The 24,884-nt window shown below is 41.4% G+C and overlaps 1 long non-coding RNA gene across 1 annotated transcript in view; it reads left to right on the top strand.

The window, feature by feature from the left end:
- Positions 1-24,361, top strand: part of LOC116239433 (uncharacterized) — a 49,913-nt gene extending 25,552 nt beyond the window's left edge. The window contains exons 4-6 of the long non-coding RNA XR_004169123.2: positions 20,896-21,023; positions 23,063-23,188; positions 23,264-24,361. This is a non-coding gene — a long non-coding RNA (uncharacterized LOC116239433). The remainder of the gene's footprint in view (positions 1-20,895; positions 21,024-23,062; positions 23,189-23,263) is intronic.
- Positions 24,362-24,884: the final 523 nt, after the last annotated feature.

Raw genomic sequence — 24,884 nt, 5'->3', positions numbered from 1 at the left:
TTTGCATGAATATTGCCACGAAGGTCCTCACCAGAACCTCTTGGGCTGTTCTCTGGAGGTAGCTTTGGAGAAGATCTTTGGTGTTTTTTTGGAGAAGGGCACAGAAGGGTAAAGCACAAACCCAATGAAAAACGCTATTATAGAATATGTCACATCAAAATCAAGCAGGTTGTTGAGGAAATTATGCCTGGTTTAACAGACTTTATCTGTTCTATGTTAGCTTCGCTAATTAATCTCATTTAGGGTTCATATTACTGCATGCAACTGTGTATTTGTGGTGTGATAGTTTGTCCCAACAGTTGGCATGTCTTTGTAAAATAAATAAGTAGTCATTTCTACTAATGGGTGTTTTCAGAGAATTTCTAGTCTTTCCATGACTTAAACAAATTGCAGAGAGAGACTGGAGCCTCTGCATGAGTTAAGTCCCCTCTGCAGGGACTGGAGCAGTTGGTCACTCACAGGATTTGAGCCATTATTAACCTTGAGAAATAGGTCTGTCCTGGGGAGCCTTAGCTCCATGAAAACATCCCTGCCTAATGACTGGTGCGTGTGATATTAGCCTTGTACAAGAACCAAGGTGGAGAATGTGTGATGGCTTTCTTCAAGGGTGGGGTCGTCATGATGCAAATCTCCAGCCTGCAGATGTGAGATAGTCAGAGAAAGCAAGGAAATGTCAGAACTGACTGTCTCCCTGCATGCTGCTATGGCAAAATCCAGCTCACGCTGTGGTGACTGGTGCAAGGCATGGGAGAGGACCTTGTCTTAAAGCACTGGAATAATCCAGCTTCCAAAAGTAAAGGCATTGATGGATCAGGCGTAACTTTCAACCTGCTCTCAGCAGGGCTGCCTCCATTCTGGCAGATGAATGGAACTATGGCTGGCAGATCATGGGATTAAAACACTGACACCTCATATTTTATAAACGTGGAAGGAATGAGATTGATGCACAAAGCTGGGTAATGTAAGTGCAGAGGCTGTGTTGAACTGAGCAGCAGGAAAAAGGAGGCTCCCGTATTTCTGACAGGCTCTTAAAGGTTTTGCAGATCCTGGGGAATCATTGATATCTAGCTGGAGGGAAGCCGAGAAAAAATGAATTGCTGCTGTGCAAAAGGAGGCTCGTTCACTGCATTGACTGCTAGTGTGCTGCATACTGCCTCTAAGAAAGAGAAGAGGGAAACAAATTGTGTGTGGGAGATGCATGACGAATTAAACCTCTGGATAACCCCAATGTCAGTAAATCACTTGTCCTAAACCCTGGTCCTTGGTTCTTCAACATGCCATGAAATCTTGTAAAAGCAGGACTTTAAACCCTGCTTATTTGAAGCTGAAGCTTTACTTAAGTGTATGAAATAGATCTTAGGGAAAACTCTGCAGGGCCCTTATGCTGAAACATTCCATGACTGGATGAAAGTAGGAAATACTGTTGACCTGACATTGCAGGTATACTTATAGCTGGGCATATGTTACATTCAAATCATAACTGGATAGCTCCATCCTTTTAGAATCAGCCTCAGTTCTGCACCTTTGTGACAAGTCGAGCAATACAATGTCTCTTTTCCAATCTTTGTGCATGATAGAATGGTTTAATGGAGGAAAGCTCTCATTAGTTACTAAATGTCTGATAGAACCATTGATATACTCTGGTTACAGGTAGCATAAAGTTCCCAGTTAATAGATATGCTAAAATTCAGCAGTTTGGGTAATCTCTCTGCCCCCAGGCACTTGCCCTGCTGTTGACAGGGTAAAGAGCCAAAGTCACATGTGTAGATTTGCTTTTTGCATTTCCTTTGGTGCAGGGCAGAAATGGAAAGGATTGGTGACTGCATGACTGTGTTTTCAGACATGGGAAGAAGTTTGGTCTCTCTGTTAATGAAATTTTATTAGCAGACTTAAATGATTACAGAATTCAAGAGGTTAATGTGACTTCTGGATATATCTGGACTGATGTGATGCCCGCTGTCCTTAAGACTCCGCATGACCCACCAGCTCTGGTGTTTGGGCATTCATCCTGACTGTAACCACACGTAAAATAAAGTGGTGAAAGCAGCTATGCTGTTTATAAATCACTGTAACAACATTTCCATGCCAATATTGAGATGTCAAAGTGTTGGTCATGCGGGGATGCTGATAGAGAGATGAGGCATGAGGACAAAGCTTTGGGCTGCTGTGACTGCACATTTGATTGTGCCAGTGTGACACATTGCTGCAAGTTCAAGCAACACTGTGCTTTGGGGTTCGTTTCATTTCAAAAATGAAAGTTTGACCTTAAAAATCAATAATGTGAAATTTCTCATGTTTCAGCAGAAGTCATTTCTGGAATGGCAGGGGTTGAGGCAAGTGGAGGGAAAATGAGAAAACACAGGGTCTGTAGATTAGCACGGACTGAGGGTGCAGCCTGACTTAGGGCTGTTGTTGAGCCTGGGGCAGGCCTCCAACCCAGTCCTTCTTTGTGGGGCTGCCAGCTGAGTGCTCGCCCCAGCCCTGCCTGCATGTATTGGGGCAGCCGTGGCCGTGTCTGCCAAGCCATGAGGCTTGGGATCTTCAGTTCATTCTGGGTCTTGATATCCCTTCTACTGCAGGAGAAGCTTTGGCTGATTCTACTCAGTCAGCACAGAAATGTGCACATGGATTGTTTTTTCTTCCTTTTCCTTCTCTCCAGCCTGAAACCTTCTTGTCTTTAAGTCTCTCTGAACAAACAAGACGTTGTTCACTAGTTCTGAGCAGTGCTTGTTAGTACAAACCCCCTCCTTTTTCCCTTGTAGCAAAGAAAGTTAATTGAAGTAACAAGTGGCTTAACATTATCTGGTTAAAAAAAAAAATAATCTAATAAATGTTTAACATTTAAACAAAGTTCACTATATGCCCCAACAGTACTGCATCTGTGTTTTCTCTGCTTCTTTTTTTTTCAGCTTGGCATGCAAAGTGCCATTTAAATACCATGGTGAAAAGGGCAAGCATTCAATTTAATGCCTTTGAAATGATTCTGGAATTAAATGCTGGGCAATATATCTCAGCCAAGCAGTGTTGCATGTAGCCACATGCAGCTAATGAGCCATCAAAGGCAATGCTTTAAACCCACATGCATACAGTATGCAGATCCTTTATTTTTGCGGTCATAATACAAATCAGCAAACAACTTTAAATCAAACGCAGGTAAAAGGAAGAAGAAATATAAATAAAAACAAAAGGAAAAGAAGAGGGAGTAACTTTGTGGCTAACTGGAAAGAAATTTGAAATAACAGTTGGGGTTTCTTTCAACACCATTAATCACCTCTGCTGGAACATCCCTCACAACACAGCCTTTCTTCTCCTTACTGTTATTTTCCCTCTTTAATATGGTACAAAATGTACGTACTCTTTGTTGTTCCTGAAAGTGATTTTCCCCGTGCTGTGGAGGAACAGCTCAGAGCATGGCCCATTACTGCTCCCTCTGCTCCTGGCTGCAGGTTTCTGCCCTCCTCCAGTGCCCTGAACTCACCAGTGTGGATGTGGCTGTTTCTGCCCTCGAGCTGCACGGTGGAGAGATGCTGCTTCGTCACTCTCTGGGACAATGCTGAGTCCTTGAGAACACATGCAATGAAATTTATAAGCCAGAAAGAAAGGATGTGAGATGATATTTGTGTAAGGAATTGAGGCATGGGTTGTGTCAGATTTTCCCTTCCCTACCTGTTTCCCCCCCAGCAAAACAAACATATGAGACAGCTTCGGATCCATGCTGCTTGCCTGCAGGCTGCTTAATGGCCAGTGCAAAATGACTGATGGCTTTTAGCCAGCTCTGGAACAGCAAGAGTTCACCTTGCTAAAATCCTTGAAGGAGAAGGAAGGGTTCCTGCAGCCCTCAGGCATCTGCTCCAGGGAGAGCTGCTCCAGTGGCCTCAGCCACCTTGGTGCTCACAGGGAATATGGGGTAATTGAGGCTGGGGAAGTTGTGTTGGTTTCTATTTTTTATTCTTGGAGGTGGGAAGTTGCTGCACAGAAGCAGGCTGTACTCAGCACCCAGTGCCTTTTGAACAGTTTGTAATTTGGACAGCTTAATGGGGCAGATTTTTAATGAGTCGCATCAGAAATCCTTTAATTGCATGATGATGATGGAAACTAGAGAATGAGCAACTGTGAGGAATTCACGTTTGCCTGAGATGAGAGGCAGTGCTTGCACGAAACGTGCAAGGTGGGAGCAAGGCGGGGTTGTTATTGCCTCTCCATGGGTACAGCGTGGCACAAAGGGATTAACTCGTCCAGTGATGGCAAGGGAACACTTAAGCCAGCCTTACACATGGGGGAGTTTGAATGCTGTTCTCTACATTCATATGCTGCTTCTGAGGAGCTGCGTGTGTACATGCATTGCATCTATGTGTGGAAATGTGCTTGTTCTCAGCAAACAAGGCACAGCTCAGGTGGTGGCTGAAGAAATCAGATGCAGGATTAGTAGCTATGATAATCCTTTAAAGCAGTAAGTGATCTAGAAAGCAATCATGAGAAATGCTGAAGAGATGGCAAGAGGGATCCATACGTGTCATGCTCTGTTAAGTGGAGTATTCCCAAGCCCCTCCTGTTTATCTCTGCAATGTAATTTTTTTATCAAAGCAATGTTTGTGCATGCTTGTTTAAATGTCATCATCCATTCTTATTAGTGGAGTAATTAAGAGGTTATATTTATTGAGCTCTGAAATTTCTTTTCTGTTTTTGATCTTCAGGCAATATGATTCAGGTTTTGTGATATCTTCTGCTTTCTGGCAGAGGAGGTACAGAAAATAAATCAGGCTTTGCTATTATACTTAAAGTACATTTTTTTTTATTTTGAAGTGTTTTGGTTTGTGTGTATGTTTATATATGTTTACACAACATGCACGAGTCTCCAGTTCTTTTCCTATAGTGGTGGGGGGGGGAAAAAAGCATCAATGGAGACGGTCATCTTTGTATTCAGCATACATTAGTGTGATGAATAGAGATATTTTCCCTCTAACATTGCAAATATTTATAAATGACACATCAGTACAATTTACTTTAAAATGTATTTTCTCTCACAGGGGTTTCCTCTGTTTGTCATGGTATTTATCCAACTGGGAAACGCTGAAAAATGGGAATGTGTTAACACAACAAGCCAGAAGGATACAAATCATTCTCTTTTTACCCCTCTGTGGGAATAATGTGAATATTTACAGATCTGGAAAGCTTTCAGGAGTCTTTAATGAGTGAGAGAAAAACCATTCTCTTCGTGCTGATACCATTTTTTTTTGTTTAGACCCGAACATCCATCAGTTAGTCGTTGTAGCACCAATGTCACTGAATTAAATCAGCCATCTATACTTAAGCCAAACTTGTTGGTTTATTTTACTATTAAAATTGCAATAGAGCTGAGCAATGATACGGAACCACGAGAGTAGCATCATTTAGAGCACACAGCCAAATATAGCACGTAAATATGATCAACGTGGAGAGTGGGTCAAATGGAGACATGCTTGGACAGCTTATGTCATGAAGCAGGCAGTATTCCTGGCATGACATCTAGCAGAGGTTTCCAGTCCTCCCCAGTGGTTGGTTTTTGCCAGACTGCTTTATGTGGAAGGTGGGTAGGATTTTATGAGAAGTGAAAGAGTGCTGATAAGACAAAAACGGGGGTTCCAGAGAGTTTCTCTCTCTTATTGAAGCCAACTGATGGAGTGGGGAGGGAAGGGGAGGAGGGTTAATGCAATCCAGTGGGAATGCCGAGGGCAGAGAAAGCACTTCAAAGAGAAGGCTGAGCAGGGGTTAGCAGTGGTGTCAGGTCCAAAGAGAAATGAAGAGGGGAAAACCTGAACTCTGTGCACCTTGTCTGACAAAGGCAGCAGTGTCGGGCACTAGAGGGAAGAGTGGAGGTCGGCTAAAATGGACACATGGGAGGCAAGCAGGGGATGTAGGAATCTGGCAAAAGGAGATTTCATTGTGACAAAAGAGAAAACAGACTATCTCATGAAAAATCAATCGCAGCTCTCGTCTTTGGCCTTTCAAATTTCCAGGAACAAGTTAGAAGCAGAGCTCCAGAAAGGGAGTGGGAGTGTGCACCACTTGTAAGAGGAGATGTGAGGCTGGGTTTTAGCACAGCTCATTCTTCAGACAACTCTTTCATGCAGAGGTCATATTTTAGTCTTTTGCTATTGTTGGCTCTAGGACTGAAGGCCTGATTCTGACCAGGGCAAAAGCTCCCATTTCTGCAATACAGTGCCAACATAAGATAAAGCTCAATTCTTTGTTCACATACAGCCAAAACAAATCAATACAGCATACTCAAAGACTCACTTGGGATCACAGATCCTATACAGCCTTCCAGAATATTAATTCTTACCACAGTATTTTGCCTCAGGATGTTATTAGGGCATGAAGCAACTATATCCTATAGCAGCAAATGTAAGACTTAGAAAGATATCTGTTATAAAATATCCTTAGTAAATGTATGTTGTCTAAAGATGGAGACAAAGCAACCAAAAACCAAGAATGTGGCATGGGAAGAATGGATTACAACTGCTTTGTCATTGCTTTAGCTTTTCTTTCAGTGTTTACAGAAACTTTCTTGCCTGCATTTTCTCTGAAGGCCAATTTGAATGCTGTTTTCTTATGAGTAACTGTGTTTCTGCCCAGGAACACCACAGAACCAACTCAGAGCAGACCCAGCCTGTGGCTTCTGCGTTTGTACCTCAGCTATGCTTCAGCCTGAGCGTAGAGGATGCTCTGGAGAACCTCAGCTATATTAAAAACAAAAGATCTGGCCTGAGATGAATACCATTCCACATGTCTATAGCAAATACAAGTACAAAACATCTTCTATTTGATGGGCAGTGTGTAGGAGCACTTTGGAATTTAATAGTTCAGGTTGGTGTAGCACAAGTGCCCCTTTTCACACTTCAGTATTATTTTTATTCAAACTGTTAAATAATAATGCTTTTAAAAGAAACAAAACCCACTTCAGGAGAACATTGAGTCCTGAAGTACCCCAAACAATAACCCTGCTCCAAATTCCTGCTCTGTGTGTGGTGAGGAGACCAGCACGAGCATGGGACTTTCTATTCTGAGGCTGAGCTATAGCCACCGATGAGAAATGGAGCAAGAAGGGTGGAAGGGAGTCTGTAACAACACAGCAGCAAGGCTGCTCTCTAAAGCCAGCCCTTTATATAACTGAGGATGTCAGCAACGCTTCAGCTCAGGTTTATTCTTACATTCCGTCATGGTTGTAGCTGACAGACAGCCCCAGGGCTTGCACCCCGCCTTCTAGGGCAGCCCGGTGGCAAGGCGACCTTCTCCGCACTCTGCCACCAGCGTGCCCCCACCCCAGGGACTGCAGCCGGGCCCCAGCAGCTGCTCACCCCTGCCCTTTTGCTCCATGTGCTCCCTGCTGAGCCTGGCGAAAAGGCCTCCAATTACTTCCAATTGTGGTGACAGTTCTGTGCGAGGTGAGATGCTGTGTTGAGGACTGAGCCTGCTGCCTCATTAGGCCACCGCACCACCACTGGGTGGTGGCTGCTCCCCATCCCTGCTAACCTGGCTCGGTACTGCATAGTGATGACCCCACTGTGTGCCTCTCAGCATGAATACGTATCTCCAGTTCAGAAGCATTGTTGGGTGGTTAGATGATCCGAGAGCAGACCCAGTCCTTGGGAGATCCAAACCAGGTGAGATTGGAACCTCGCACGTGAATGCAGCAAGGAGAAGTGATCTCCCACTTTGCTTGACTTTGTACCTGCACAAAGGCACAGTGGGTGCTACAGTACAGCTTACAGTATTTTGAGTTGGAAGGAATTGGAACTTTGGGGAATTGGTGGGGGATGGATCCATACAGAAGTAGAAAAGCCCACGGGGATGTTGAAAGGTGGGAACTGGAGGAGAAAAAAACATGTTTTGTGGAAAAGAGCTGGGTATGTCTCCCATCTGTGGAAGAAAGAATCACTCTGTAGTACCTTCAAAAGCTCTAACAAAAATCACCACTAGAGAGGTCTCAGAGGAGCTGGGACCAGGAGTCAGAAACATCTGAAGTGCCATAGCTTCAATAATATTCTTTTCTCAAAAGATTACCAACTTCTACATGGAACAGCAGTACTCAAATAGTGCTCTCTCCATGCATGTCTGCACAGTTGTGATTTCAGGATTATGTACTACTTGCTGAAATTGGAGACCTTCACAAGTCAATAGGATTTATGTGGCTGATCTCAGAAAGGACAGTATTTTGCTCTGCCTAATAGAAGACCGCTCGTGCCATAAATAATTACATAGGGAGCGTATGATCACAAAATCCCCTGTACTTGTAGTTCTTACTCATCTGCGCTGAAGTTGTAGAACAAGGCAGTTTTGGGGTACCTGGTTATGTGTGGTGTGTGTGTCAGCATGGAGATGTTAATCCCTTTCTGAAGGCCTTCAAGAAACTTTGTCCCTATTTGTAGTCACAGTGACATGTCGGGAGCCTTCCCTATTCTTCTAAGGCATTGGACTGCATGAACATCTCTTTCAGTGGTCTTTCTTTAAATCCCTTTGAGGTCGCCGGTTTGCAATTCAAAAGCAGGCAATGATAAAACACATACCCCTGAAACATGGTAGCTCTGCCCTGCCAATAAGCTCTCAATTTATTTTACATGTTGAAATGAATTAGATTTTCTTTTAATCAAAAAGGTTCAGATGCATTCATTTAAAATGTTTGCATCGCTATTTTTCTGCTTCATACATCCGTATTCTCTAGGAACGAGCTTCTGGATGCAGTTTGATTTATGGAGGTTTGGCTTGGTTTTTGACCTTTCTTTTATTCCAGCAGTTGGGTGCCTGGGGCAGTAGAAGGCATCCAGCAGAGATGGATCTGAGTGAAGTTCTGTCTGTTCCCATCTTTCTTTTGTCACTGCTTTCTGCTCCCACTTCTGTTTCTTCTTCCTTTGTAAGGAGGACAGATGAATTGTTGGTTGGGACACACTGGACTCTTAGTTCAGAATTTTGCATCTCATTTTCTAGATTTGCTGTAATGCATTGCTGAAATAACGTGAACAATATTTCTGTTCCTGTGTTTTACAATAGCAGCTAGAGGCAAAAAGTAAACACAAGACTCTTTGTACTTTACATCGTGCAAATGTCAAAATGCACAAGACAGGCATTGAATTAGGGAATGCCCAGTCTCTGGGAGTTTCCCACTACTTAGGTAGTCTTATTCTGGAATCGGGTTTCTTTCTGCAGACCTGAAATAATAATATCATCTCATAATACTGTGCTTAAATCTTTGTCGTATGTGAAACGTTCAACTATTTTGATGTTGAGCGGTGATAAAGAACTTTTATATCCCCTTGTCTCTGGGGCACCATGTTTCCATACATTCACTTTCTTCTCATCTCTCCTTTTTGATTAAGCATAGGTTCTGGAAGCCCCAATCCACTTTACTTCTTTTCTTCTTTCCCATAAGCAATCATGTATAGACGTAGCAATGTCACTGAGCCCATTAAAGACTTTGAAATCTGTGTGATGGCTCACATTTAGATAAATGGATGAACAGTTGGCTAAAATGCCTTTCAAGTCATGGTCAGAAACTTGTGACTTACTTTCCTATTTGATTTAGAGAAACCAACCTTAGAGCAGTGTATTCTCTTCATCCGGAAAGGTTTTGCCCCTCACAGTGAGCTGGGCTGTGGGGCACTTTTCTTGTGCATGGGTTAATGTATGTAGTGCAGGACTTAGGGCAGCCTGAACCTGACAAAAATGATAGCTTGGACTCATGAGTTTTATGTCTACAAAAAGATGTTCACCAAAGTTTCACATAAGTACCTCAGGCTGCAAACTGCAGAGCTGTAGTTCACTGGAGCGGGTCAAGAGAAATGGTAAATTGAGGTAAGCTTTCATCTGTGTGGAGAATCTCTCTTTAGTAGATTTAGACAGGAGATTAGTTATAGAAATTAAAGGGCAGGTTTAATTGGGTGCTAGTCAGCCTCTACTGCACACTTTGCATCTTCAGCTGTCAAAAACCCAGGAAACTGAGCATGTTCCCATCGTCAGGAACTGAGTTGTAATGTCAAAAATCAATATTCCTAACACACACATTTTGCTGTTCTTATATTAATCATCTTCTGTGCCTTAATTTAAGGCCTTTATGTCTCAAAGCTGGAGTGTGATGTGATGATAATGAAATAGCAGCAGTGACCAAAAATTTCATAGTTAATTGGTAATTTGGATATCTGTTGTCAACTTGGCAAAGACTGATAAAGCATAAAGGGCCATAATCATTTTTCATCTCTGAAGGTAACAGTTTTGAGTTTAAAAAACAAAAACAAAACAAAAAACTTGGGAGTGAAGTTTTTTAAGTACTTTGTACAGATGCATGCATTGAAATTCATGTACTGATTGTTACGCTATAGAAACGTCAGTAAATAATGTCCTTAGGAATGTTGCCTGATTGTTGTTTACCGTAACAAGGAAAGAGAACAAAGCAGAAAGCTGTTCCCCATGTTCTTTGTCACTGGCTGTGCAGCTCCAGAAGTGCTGAGAGGTGACTACAAGCACTGTCATGTTTATAGGTATTGTGAGAGGGGTCCTGAGAAAGGTAAGCAAAGCCTACAGATAGAGAATATTGGACCTATGAGGAGACCAGCAGGGACAAGGGGCAACTAAAAGGTTCCTATTTCCAAGCACAGAACCCTTCAAGGTTCAGCTGGTGAATGTCAGCCATAACCAGTGATTTCACCTGTAAAACAGCTCAGCTGAGGAGCAGATTCTTGGCTCTGTTTTCTCCTGGCCCACAGGGCGCAGTTCATTTGAGGTAAAGTCATCCTTTGCTGCCAGAGAAACACTGCTCCCAGGAAAATGGGATACACCTGGTTACCAGAAGAGCTTTGATGGATCTTTTCCATCACTTAGAGACTACATGAAGGGCCATAGTTTCCAAAGCAAGAATAGAAAGTGTATAGAAAACATCTGAAAATACGTGACCTCATCTAAACTAATGCTGGTAAACATTATTTTAAAGGGCTTCTAAGGGCTCCAATTTTGCATTGATTGCAGATGTCATGAGGACAAAGCCAAATGTCAGCAGATTTGTGGTATAATGTAGCAAAGCTTTAGATATGTCCTGTTACCATTCAATGGGTTTTGTCTTTGTGGCAGTCTTGCATAAATCAGAAAGTCAACATTTGTATTAGTAGTCCCATTATGGAAAGAAAGAGAAAATCTGCATTTAGGCCCAGCCAAATTAATTACATTTCTATATAGTCAGGGATATTTCAATCCAGTCTTTTTATAATTGTGTTGTGCATTCCTTTTCTATGTTTTGAGCATTTTTTTATTATCTTTTGAACTCAGTTTTACTATAAGAACCATTATCATGCAGTCTCTGAACAGCCAAGGAGCTTTGTTGCAAGAGATACCAGCTCTTGAGAAACAGTTCCTTGCTGTCTGAATCTGGTCACTAGGATTTTCAGGGATCAAGTTCAGATTGTTTAATGCATTCATCCTCTATTCACATCAGTGACAAATGTACAGGAATATTTGAGCACAACTGATTCTCGTGATAAGGAGGATCATTTATTCCTTACATAGGTTGCTAATAAGTAGGGAAATTTTCTTTGTGTTAATTTCTTTGGACATTGCTAAGTTATGTGTGTCACATAACTAAGATGTACTCCTTTACCCAAAACATATAGTGAGCTCCAAATTGTAAGTCTACTCACTGTGAGTTGCAGCATATGCCCCATGTTAAACAAGTAAGTTATTTTACACAAAGGATTTGGAAATTAAGCTTTTCAAAGTGTTTCTGGGCTTATAAGTCCCATTTGCCTCTGGCAGATGTGAGGATACACAATGGGCTTTTGGTGATCTTGCAAGTTGTAACAAAATTCAATTTTTGTTAGGGATTTGTAAAAATAAAAATATTTTATTGGTGTCTGACAACTGGTATAGGAATATTTATTCCTTGTATGAATGTAACATTTTGAAAAACATAATGAAAGAGACAACTACGGTGTTATTCCATGACTGCTCTTGGACATAGGAAGAACATACAGCCGCGGTTACTTAATGTGATGGAACAGCACCATCTCCTTTCACCTTGTGCACAGTTAAAGTAAAGAATGGATCACAGTTATCGCTTGGTGCATTTTCATGATGATGTATGGTGATTTGGCGTGTATCTGTAATTAATGGGAGGGAGGCTAATTCCCTGTGCAGTGCTGACATCCTGTCTGCATCTTTGTCCCTGACTTTTAGTTACGTGTATCAAACAGCCGGTTATTGCATTACATCCTTGTATTATATAAATAAAGCCTTGGCCTTTGTCCTTTGCATTATTAGTTCAGGGCAGTTCAATTAGATTTGGGACAGAAGCCTGAGCGGTAAAACCACTTGAATCTCCAACACACCTTGAAAGTTGATGGGACAATTTCTGCTCAACAGAAAGCACTAACTTAAGAAATTGTTTTCTAGCCTTTTGTCACTGATATATGATTGTGTTTCTTCAGACTGAAACTATGAGGAAGCCCTTCCTTTGCAGGAGTATACCTACTCCTCTGCATTGCAAGGCATCGTGGGTCCACAGAAATTATTAGCAATGCCTTACTTTGTTTATTATTTCATCAAACAGTTCTGAAACAATAACCCTCCTTGGGAAACTTCCTTCCCCTGCTGCAGGCAAAACTCCAATGGTCTTTTAATTTTTATTCTTCCCCATCATCACGTACTACAGCTTAGTCAGGACTCCCTAATTAAGCTAGACTGGCCCAGGACTATTGCAGTCCTTTAAGACATGGGCATGTTGGTGCCAAAAGCTCAGGCCTTTTCCAGAATGGATCTGAACTCTTTTTTCCTCCACCATCAGTACACTTGTGGCTTCTCCCCAGTGCTTTAGAGATGCAGGTACACAGGGTGCTTAGTCCGTGAGCATCTAACCACGTTACCTCTGAGCTTTAGTTACTTGCTGATAGCAAATGTTGCTAAAGGTGTTTAATTGTCTGCTGTGAATACTGTGGGCTGAAGTCATTAAAGATTTGGAGTGTTAGTGTGAGAAACAAGCTGGTCCTTATTAAGATTCCTGTGACTGTAGCATTGCTAGTACCCCTGCGCAAACCCTACCAAAAGTAATCTTTTATAATGATGGAGATGCAGATCCTCTAATTATCCAGGAGAACTTAAATTAGCACCACAAACAACTGCTGAAAGTTGAGACAGCATGATGCGTGAAAGGTAATTGATTTTGAATATGTTAGGGCACAACTGCTGTTAAGTGATGTCCAACAGGAGAAAATAACGTTGTACATCTAATCGCACTTGGAAGAAACAGAGATGTGATTTATACCATTGCTAGAGACTGTGCGGGACAGAAGCCTGAAAGAAATAGGGAAAATTCGCACAACTTGCTTAAATTTTTCACTTGTTGTCATTTATATCTTGTCTTGTATAATTGAAAGAGGCTTTATATCAATTTTATCTTGTTTTCAGATTTTGAACTGGGTGTAGTTACAAAACCAGCATGAAGAAGTATTTTTTGTTACTAATTTTAGATTCGTTGCATTAGTAGAAAAGAGGGGTTTCTGGTGAACCTCCACAGGTTTCCCTTGGGAGAAGTACAGTAAACCTTGACCACTGCTAAGCTGACTTATTTCATTTGGATTTTTTTCCCCATTACTTTTGGCATAATTATATGTAATCAGCGATTGCATGAAGCTACCTGGATTCCATGTAAGTGATATGTCTTTGGCATACTGCACTTTTTGAAGATTGCTTAAAGCAAAGCATTCTTCTGTGCTTGGCAGAAGAAGGATACAGAGAGCTTTTGTAGCTCGGTTGCATCAAACTGGGTATTTCTTTAATCACCCAAGGGAAGAATGCACTTGATTGCATTCTGTGAGTTCTGCAGTTATTGTCCCTGGGTGGATCCAGCAGGTGATTTGATTCCATACCACCCCTCCCTCAGCTGCCACAGCTCCCTTGAACCATCAGCTCTGGCCCTTTGGGCCAGCTTTGTTCTACTGGTCAGTAACAGTGTGATAGTCCATAGAAAAGCATGGGGGGAATGGTCATTCGTAACGAAGCTGCCAAGATGACATGAAAATCTTCTCCCAGGGAGTAATGAAGCCATGTTTCATTTGACCTCTTATCAGGTGGGTGTCCAGGAGGTGAACTGCAGATAAGGGCATTCTTCTTTTTTTGAATGTCCTTTCCCTTTTTTGTTCTTTTACATTGTGAGCAGTCACTATTTAAGCAACAAACTGACAAAAAAAATAACACTTTTTTCTAATAAGATGTTGTTAACAAGACTATAACTCTTGCATGAGGCATTATTAATCTTCCAGAAGACAGGAGAAAAGCTGATTAAAAATTGGGTCTGTTTTAGCAAATAGCTGCACAGTGATGTATTCAATTTTGAAGAATATTAAATCTGAACCTTTCCCTCCCCTTTTTTATCCCTTCTCTAATAGTAGATGCAAGGTCGCTGCTAACAAAGTAGATTGCACTGTCATCAGTTTAGACATTTTTCTCAGAAATATTATGAAAAATATCAACAGTGAAAATGAATGCCTCTTTCTGTATTCTCAGCGTCAACTCATAAACTCCAAGTTTAAAGTGGTCACAGAGCTTTTTCCTTCTTATTTTTCATTCACTCTGTTGGAGTGAGGCTTTGCTTTGGTATGGTCAGGAAAAACCTCTGGAATTCCATCCACACGAGCAGGTGCAAACGTTTGCTTTATCATCTCCATCTGGATACAAGGCAGTCCAGGCTGGGAGCTCTGCAGCCGGGTTTGATGTGCTGAGGCAGCTTAACTGAGACTCCATAATGAAAGGAAAAATTAAAACAAAAGGCACTTCCCAGCTGTAAGCAGCTCACATCTGGTGGGACCCAAGCAGAGATGAGCGGGCGTGCGGCTGCCCTCGCCCACATGTGTGGATATATCAGTGTAAACACGCATCCATTTAATTTTCACACATTTGTTACAGCTTCCCTTACCTCCTCCAAGGCCTCCCACAGCCCTCCTCCTCCTTGATCTTGCTGGGAACGCCTGGATTTATGGCAGTGCAGACTGTTCAGCAGCCTGGTTGCATTGGGTACCATGGAGCAGAGAGAAGCAGGCCAGGCTGGGAAGAGATGCAGTCTGAGCAGCCCATGTTGTCCTCTTTCGTTCATTAGCCCCTACCATGTAGAACTGATGGAAGGAGAAGGCTCTCCTAAAGGAGTGCCCATGAGGCTGTAAAATATATTTTAAATTGGGAGGAGGGGCTTACTTGTAAATCAGTGTTTTCCTGCTCCTATTTTTAGCAAGAGATGTCCACAGACTGTCTGTGCACGTGCTTAAACAGAGCAGCAGGGATAGGAAGTGCTTTGTCACGGGTCTGACGCTTGTTCTTTTGACCAGAACCAAGGAAGGGGGAAATATCAATGAATTCTCCAACACGCGTTACGTGCACATGCTGTCGTTGTTCTGTTTCCTGGGAATACTGGATCCCGTTTCACATGGCGGCACTGCGCTTTCCTCAAGCAGCGTGCTGGTGGTCAACCTTCAGCAAAGCAAACTGGGGGAAGCTGCCTTGCTCTGTGACTATATTTTCAAGTCCTGTGGAGGGTTTGGGTGCCCAGGGCATTGTGGTGTGTGGGGCGGTGGCTGGCTGGGACCAGGCTCCTTCCTGTGCGCGGGTGGACAGGGACAATGGCTCCAAGCTGGCTGTGAATCAGTGCCTGGGCTCACCCTGCAATCAGCCCTCAGGAAGTGAGCCACCTGCCCCGCTTCCTCTCATTTAACAGATTTTTTTTTTTAATGGAAAGAGCTATGAGCTTTGTTCCTTTTTCTCAGGAACTATGCATCCTTTAGAGATCTCCGAAGGCTGTGGAAGAGAACGGCAGTACAAAGGTCCTCCTTTGGGGACTGCGTGCTGGTATCTTCACTCACCTTGGAACTGAAGCCAGAACTGTTTGCAGGATGCTTGTGGACCAAAACACTGGACAGTGCAGCAGAAACTCTTGATGTTATTTGAGTCTCATTCTACACTCTTCTCAAGGAGGGTGGTAAAAAGTGTTACTGGACAAAGCCAGGTCCTGATGCTCTGCTGTGCAAACCTGCATCTGCTGCTGCTGTTCTCCTGTCTCAGAATGCACTGAGGTCAGCCCCTAGGATTATCTTAGGACAATTCAAAGCCTATCTGTGTTTGTTCCCTTTATTCTTCTCCCTACTTCTACTAGAGCTCTTTAGTATCACCTAATTCACGTCTTTCAATGTGCTCACCCCTCTTTTTTTTTTTCTTTTTTTTTTTCCATATTAGAATTATTTCTGGATGCGGTTCTTTATCTTTCACAGAACTTCTGCCAAACCAAAGATTCTCTCACAAAGAAGAATGTCACTGTCTGACAATCAGATTTAGTCAAAGTGAGGTTCGTATATAGCACACAGTCATGTGTATCATAACAAAATCTGTTATGATGGTAAGGTGGATTTTAGCCACAGCTCCAGCTAAAGAATGTGTATAGAATCATAGAACCATGAAGGCTGGAAAGACCAATAAGATCATCTAGCCCAACCATCAACCCATGCCTGGTACTTCTCTATACCATATAACTCAGTGCAACATCCACACTTTTTGTGAAGATCTCCAGGAATGATGACTCCATCACTTCCCTGGGCAGCCCATTCCAATACCTCATTCCTCTTTTGGAGATGAAATGCTTCCTAATATCTAATCTGAACTTCCCCTAGCACAACTTAAGGCCATTACCTCTTGTCCTGTCAAGAGGTATGATATACCTCTGTCTACAGAAGAAAGGAGTGAATGACACCACCCTGGAGACATTATTTCCCATTGGGTTCTGTTGGAAAAGGTGTACACCACTTCTTTTCACCTCTGCAAAGCTGTGTACAAAGGTAGTGGAAGAGAAAGGCCTTACCTGCCTGTGTCTTGTCTTTGTGTGTTGATCACTGCAAAGCAAAGCTCTGTAGATACAGAAATAAAGGCAGGCTGGGCAGAATTTTGATTTCCCAGTTTTATCATTTCTATGATATTTCTTCCAGATTTACCAAGATCCTATGACAAAAATTTTAGTAGTGTTTTATGTTGGTGTTGTGGTTTTTGTTGATGGTTGGTTTTGGTTCCTTTTGAATGGTTTGCAGTTTTAGTCTATGAGCAAGCTAGAGATCTGCAGAGCACCATCCAAATTCAGCAGTATTTATTCTGGACTCCTGAACATTCCTTTTTTTTTTTTTTTTTGGTCCTTTCACTCTATTTTTAAACATCCTTTCTTCAACAGATCCCTAGTCTTGGTTCAGGAAGTAACTAACAATATTAATATAAACCATGTAAACAAAGCATTATTGCTTTGACATACAGCACTATTCATTGATATTTCTAGCTACAATACTTTCATTCTCTTTTTTTTTTTAGGTTTTTGGTGTTTTTGTGTTTTTTTGGACTGCAACCTTTCTTTCCTTTTCAGTGTTTATCTTTTCCCTGTTAAGAAATGCTGGTTTTATTCTGTTTCTTACGAAACATGAACCATCCTGGCTTTTCTCATTAACTTCCTTATTATCATAAGCACCACCTCCTGCAACATCAATCATGTTAGCAGCATGGAGCTGGAAGCTGCACTTATTAGCTAGCCAATTTCCTTCTCAGGCAGAATAGAAAAATATTGCAAGGTCATGCCTTCAGGATAGGTATTTTCTCCTTTAGCATTTGTAAGGGTTGCAGTAATGTATATGTGCATTTAAAGTAAATACATATCATAAAAATATAACAAAATATGCATATTTATATATTTTATAAGACAGAAACTCTTACAAAGCTGAATTCTAGAGAAGATTGAATTCTGACTCCTTTTGCACTGAGAAGCCAAGCAACAATGCAACTTGCAGGACTTGGGACCCTTTTCTTCTCTTGGCAAGACTTCCTGAAGTTGTATTAAGAACTGTTCTTTTGTTTTAAAGTCACTTTAGTACCCTATGGTGGTTTTCTAGAAGAATACAATACATCATAGTAATGATAACCTGAAAAATACCTTGAAGTTTTAAAACAAGATGCATAGTTCATACTGTTTGCTGAGTGATGAATAACACAAACTGCACTGAAAAATTATACAAACACATTATTTCAGCTAGCACAGCAAAACAGACCAGATATAAATCAAGAATAACTGCAGTCTTGTGGTCCTTGGCAGTTATTTACAAACCTCTTGAAATATTTCCTTATCTGTCATTCTCAGAAGAAATTGGGCAATTACAATAAATAAGTTTGAAACTGGAGAACATCAAATAGTGAATCATTATGGCATCATTACAAGGGAAACATTAATGAGGAGAAAGCCAAAAGCAAATCCAAAGGTTCTTCAGCTTCAAGAAATCTATTTTAAATTAAACTGAAATACACGCCTAAAATAATTTTAACATCATTCTTTAGGATAGACAGTTACACAACAATAATTACGGAGAGGTATTTGCAGTCAGAAATTGAACTTTATCCTATTTTGGGGTATTTCTAAACAGGAAAGAAACAATTACTGTGTCATTGATCTTGTTGCAAAACTCTGAATAGGGGAAGCTTACATTAGAGAGGAAAGGAAATATAGTCTAGAAGTGGTCTGAATCTAGATGGTGGGGAAAAGTGAAATGTTTCATTCTGATATTGTTTGGTAACATCAGTGTATATACAGCCTTTATTAATTTTGTCTGTAATGGTAAAGCATCTACGCTCCATATTTAGTATACAAAAACATAACTAGTATGTAAAACATAACTTGAAAATATAATACTTTGTAATGACTATATTACAAGAAAATAATGGGGACCAGCTCAGCTGGGGTTTCAGGTTATTGGGTTTTTCTGTTTGTTTCTTTTATGGTTGTTTTTTTTATTGTTGATGGTGATTTTTTTTCTCTGCTGTTTTGGGGAGGGAGATCTTTTTGTTGTTGTTATTTTGTATTTTTTTCTGGCTCTGGTGTTGATTTGGTTGGTGGTTTTTTTGTGTGTTTGTTTGCGTGGTTGTTTTTTTTTTTTCCTTCTGAATCGGCACAAGAGCACATATCAAGATATTTGATGTTATTTTCAGGGTGGAAAATTCAAGCTTTGTTCAAAACAAAATGAAAAGCGCAGTATTCCTTGCAAATCCCATCAGCCAGTCAAAATGCATTCAGTTCCCCTGAACATCAAAGGGAATGCTTAGCAAGTCTCATGCTCGCCCTGATTTGACAATTTTAAAGTACCGTTGCCCATACAAACGTGCTAAGGTCCATGGGGCATCATTCCACAGGGATAGACATCCCACAGATGCAGATGGAATGAGCCACTGGTGCTCACCAAAGGAGCTGTTGATCTCCTATTCTACTTGTTCTCTGCAGAAGATGAAATCTGGAAACTGATTCCCTCACTTGCCAGAAATTGCAATCTGATCCCAGCAGGCAGGACTGATGGCTTTGATTGCTGAACGCACTGCTCAGCCCTCTGCTCTGGCTGCTCTGTGATTAATCAGTGATGGGCCATCCTACCTGGGAAAACTTTCCATCATTTAAGAAAAAAAAAAAATTTAAATGTCCAATCTTTTTAGATCAAGGGGTTTTCCTTTTAATAAATTGTGTCAGAGTAGGGCAAAGCAGGTGGGAAAGGCTATTTGAGCTGCCTCAAGTTTGCTCGAAGGTAGTGAGTGTTTTAAGGACACCTCTTGATCATGCACTTAGAATGCATAAGCTCCAAGGACATGCTTGGCTTTGAGCATATATCTGGGTACCAAGCTGAACTATGAGGCTTGGGAACACGGTATCTTTTCCAGACCTCAAACGTGCCATAATACAGCACATAAACTTCCAATTTTGAAAAGAATGAGAATAATCCGAGGCAATCAGAGGTCAAGAAATGTCTGAAGTTCCCTTTGTATAGACTCACCACTCACTTAACCATGCTGAACAAGAGAAGCAGGAGCTCATTTTCCTCTTTAGAAATATTAGACAATGCGTGAGATGAGTGGTAATTATCTCCTTTGTTGCTTTTTGTCTGGATCCTTTTGTCTCAATGGGCGCAATATCTTCACCGTTTGTTTGTTGCACTGAAGCCCCATTCACAGAAGTCATGAATTTGAATGGGTAGCGCTAAATTGCGGCATATTTTAAGGGCCCAGGAGAGAGTGAGGATCCATTCTGCAAGGTATAGGTGTAGCCAGACCTTATAGTCTGAGTACAGAAATCGGAAACAGAAAAGTTCAATGAGATGCAACAACCCCACGAGAGGAAGCAGCAGCCTGGAGTCTCCGCAGTCCCCTTTTCCACTGGACGTTGCTGTACTGACAACTTGGAGAGTGTAAAAAGTACTGAGCAACATATACCAAATAAGAGGCTTATTGCTGTTATCCCTATAGTCTTTCACCAGAAGGAACTGAAAAACAGACATCGAATTATAGACACACAGCTGTATCCTGAAGTATCTGTTTAAATCAGTAATATATAACGGCTTGGTTATTGACAATGGGATCCTCGTGCCACTACTCATCTCCACCTGTCTCAAAATGCATTGAGATCGGCCCCTAGATCTATTTCTTGCTCTAGGTCTCAGGTGTAGCAATTAAAGAAATGTTCTGTATTGCTGAGAGCACCAGATGTGTGCGGTGGAGCATCCTATACTGACAAACATTTTGCTTTTAATAGTTCCTTTGGGTACACATGGGCGTCTGGTTTTATTTTTCTGTTTATACTTTATTTTTGTTTTATGGAGATGTTTCCTTGATGGGGTTTTTCAGTTTCTTGCCTCAGAGGATAGTTTGAGGTAGCACACAGCAGCACTGTCTCCTGTTTCTGTTTCCAGTTTTTAAGGTCATGATTAGATCTTCATTTGAATCCTCCCATAAGAAATAAGAGAAATGTGACCTGCTGACTGATTCTGCAACCTCTGTTGTGGGTCATGCTGGACCTTCCTGATGACTTCTCATGGTCTCTCTTGTCTTCCTCAGCCTGGAGCCAGCCTCAAACATACAACAAAATCCATTCAGGAACTAATATCAAAGGAGCAAGGTTTTTCAGCTGTGGTAGATGCAAACCTTCCACCCACGCCCTGCAGATGATGGGCATCTAGAATAAGGTGGGTGATTATCTTTCAAGGTCTGTGTTTGCAGATGTTCTCTTCCAGCCTAACTTTCAGCTGAATCCTCTTTGACAAACAGAACCAAGTTTTTGTGTCACCAACCTCAGTGTGATCCAAATGATGAAGGGGTGTAGTGTGGGACCAGGTATATTCTAAGGATGTAGAGAAGTCTGGTTTATTTTTCTCAGGGATATTTTGCTCTATATCTAGAGTGCCAGGCTGGATCCTTGTGTTTTGCTGAGAGGAGCCACAAGTTCTGTTTATTCCCATTAGTAGAATAGAGGTCTTTCCTGACTGCTTCAAGTAATTATCTTACTTCCTACAGGGTCAAATGTGCCTTCTTTGGCTACAATATGAACCCTACTGAATGTTGCTCAATGTGGTGGATTTTCACTGACTCTTATTTTGAGAAAAAGCAGATCTTCATATCGCTATTATTTGTAAGGAGTGGCAGATGTATCATGACTAAGAATGATGACTACAGAGTTCTAATTTGGGAATTCCTTATCTTGCAAAAAACTCATGCATGTATTTTTATATTTTTTTTTTAAACCAGGGTTCAGGTAAAACCATGATGAGTGAAAGATTAAAGCTCTGTCAGATAAAAAGAAATGCTACTCTATTTCAACTCTCTCAGTTTTCAAAGGAGAATGAAATATGCAGTAATTCACACAGACAGCATAAATATTGAATAACCATTGCAGTGGATTGTATTAATAGATATACAAGATGAACAACAACATCTTTGATTTAGTCCTTTTCTGATGGCGCCCATGGATTACAAGGATTAGCCTGTTTTCTGCTGTGCTATCAATCCAATAACTATGACTCAACCTTCCCTTCATTTTCACCCTCCCCCCCTTCCTTTTTCCTTTCCAGGAAAACAGAATAGTTGTGATAAATAATTCCACTTATGTCATTTTATTTCTCTGGAGTCAGGTCCTGATGGATCAATCCAGATCCCCATCTAACTTCATTCATGTGAATATTGCCACTGATCAAGGAAAATTTGTTTTATCCTTAAATCTTTTGGGGACTTGAAGACACATGGGTGAAATTTAATCCTTCACCCAACTCAAAAACCTGTAAACCTACTTGGCCTGACGTTACGTGATGTAATTTGGGCATAAATTTGGTCTGAGGACTCTTGAAGTGAAAATTGAAGGCAGAGTCCTTTTCTTTACAGAAAACTCCTATTACTAGCTTTAGATCAGAGCTCCAAGATGCTGCAGATGTGGCTCACTTCCCACTTCACTGCATAGCAAAACTTGTGTATGGCTGGGCCAGCAAAGCCCTTTGTTCTGTATTACACTGCTGTTTGCCTGAGGAGAGCTGCAGAGTTTCCTGTCCCTAACCCTGACACTTGGTGGCTCACAGCTCCTCTTGGTGCAAACCTTGCCTAGTAGCATCTGCAATAGGTAGGGGTGAGCAGCAGTGACATTACTGGGAGGTTTCCTCCTTCCATCTCTGTGCATCAGGAAAGTGTGGTGTATTTCAGGGCCCAGATGCCTGAGTCTTTTATTCAATATCCTGTTGTGCTTTTGAGAAGTGCTAAATCACTCTGCTGTTTTGATTATCTTTTCTCCACCTCCAATGGCTTCTCAGATCATGTCCAATAAAAGAATTGCCCATGAGCTTGCATTAGAGGTACAGCTGCACAGGGAACTGTATTACCTGGATGAAAACATGCTAATTCAGAAATGCATTTCCTACCCTTTAGTCGTCCTTCTTAGGAAAATGCTCCACCTCAACACCCCAGCTAACTGATTACCCTCTCCCCCCTCCCCGTTCTGAGGCTGTGCTCTGAATTAATCTACTCTAAAAGCCAACAGAGATGACTTATGTTTGGGCACCTCACAGGAAAGCAAGGACATGAAAAGCCTTAGGAAATCTTTGACAAACATCTCTGAGTGTTTTACTCACTGTGTGCATCTGTTACTGCATGAATATTGCACATAACATGCCAAAGGGAGAGACAAGAGGTGATCAACAGGGAGGGCAGCTTTCGTGTCTGCACTGAACATTTTCTTTTTAAGGAAAGAGAGGAAATATGCTGCATTACCTGTAGGAGGTGTGCCTGCTTTTGCTAACAGATGTTCCTGCTTCGTGGATGAATGCCTAACTGGTCAGATCCTTTCTTGATGAACGGTGGTATCTCTGGGGTAAGTGCAGCTACATCTACACAGAACACCTTAATAAGACTGATTTCATCCTACCCATTTAAATCTGTCTTACAGACTTGTCTGCATAGCAGAACCAGGATGTCTCTGCCCCCTCCATTCCCTGATTTCAGCTGATGAAGTCTCCTCATAAATCCCAGATGCGATAGCAGCAGCTTGACCCATCACTTCATTACATCAACTTGCAAAGCTCTGTATTGTGCTGAGGAGGAGCCTATCTGGTCAGAATGGATCCAATCCAGGAAGAAATAAAGGAATCTGGTTATTTCTGGGCAAGTTCTGCATGATTTACTGCTTCTCAATTTTCCTGCTGTCAGCTAGTTTTTCTCCTATTCATATTCCTTCCCCATGCAGGAGGGCAAGTATCCAGATGGCATAGGTATCTCGATTAGTTTTACTACCTAGCTGATTTCTTAACAGTGCAGCTGTCAGGAGAACCAACCTGAATGTTGGTTCTGATTGGGGTGAGATGCACATATTCATTGTCATTTAGCATTAGCTGTTTCAGTGCATGCCAGTTTGTTCCCAAATCAAGTATCTGCCCCACTGCATGACAGCTCTCCAGGCATCCCTGCCTGGCTTCCTTTGCATGCTACAATGAGGAATCTTTGCACAGGGAGGTGATTTCCTGATGAACAGATATCGTATATCTTTTGTAGAACACTTGTATAACATTTTTCACTGTCAACAGGAAGGGATTAAAGCAAGATGGTTCGTCAGGCTCTAGGCTGCTATGCATTTATTTGGTGCATAGTAGAAGATGTAAGAGGTAGGGAAAAAAAAACATGTTTTCCTCTGTATTTTTTTAGGCTTTTCTTTGTGATTACTTTCCAGCAATTTTAAAAGGTAGTACAAGGCCAAGAAAGAACAGCTAGCTTGTTTAGTCTGATGTGGTATATATCACTAGTTTATTTCTTCCAGGACATTACTTTTTCCATGCATTTACTTAACGGTTTGTATTTGACTAATGCACATCTTTCAGAAAGGTTGATTCAGTGATTGCTGGAATTTCCTGTGCTTTCTAAAACATTAATAATTACACTTGTGCCAAGCCTCCTTTGCTAAATTCTGCTATGATCCTCCTATGCAAGCCTTGCAATTGTGATGACTTCAGCAGACATAACTCTTGTAGCATCTGTCCCAGCTTTACAATGATTTCATTGGTCTTGTGTCTTATCTTGCATCCCTCCAAATACAGAACTGAGATATTTACTGATTACTTTTGTCCGCCCTGCACATTTAAGCTGCCATTTCCAGGTAGCCTGAGGTTGTACAGAGTCTCAGTTGCAACACAGAGTATTTCTGCTGGGTTCCCCTCTGAAGCAGATGTGAATCCATTCAGGTTTCTGTCCATCTGTCAGTTGCTCTGTGATGAGCTCTGTGGATTTTCACAACGTGCATAATTTCATCTTCTAATTTCTAAATTAATAAATTTCCTAAAGTTAAACTTGAAGGTATGCTTTCTGGAATGATGATAGCCTAAATTCAGTGCAAATGCCTTAAAAAAAAAATCCTGTTTTCACATTAACGTATCTTGCACGAAAAAAAACAGTTGAGAAGTATACAGTCACTGCTGAATTTGTGAAGAATGTCAAATGACTAATCTGGAGAAATGACTAGCTAGGCACCTGGAATAGGAGCTCCATGAGTAATAAGCAGCTCTTGACAGCTGTAGCCT

The sequence above is a fragment of the Phasianus colchicus genome, chromosome 11 (assembly GCF_987193195.1).
Source record: "Phasianus colchicus chromosome 11, bPhaCol1.hap1.1, whole genome shotgun sequence".
NCBI lineage: Eukaryota > Metazoa > Chordata > Aves > Galliformes > Phasianidae > Phasianus > Phasianus colchicus.
The sequence above is the reverse complement of the archived record's forward strand: the minus strand, read 5'-3'. Positions and strand labels throughout refer to the sequence as shown.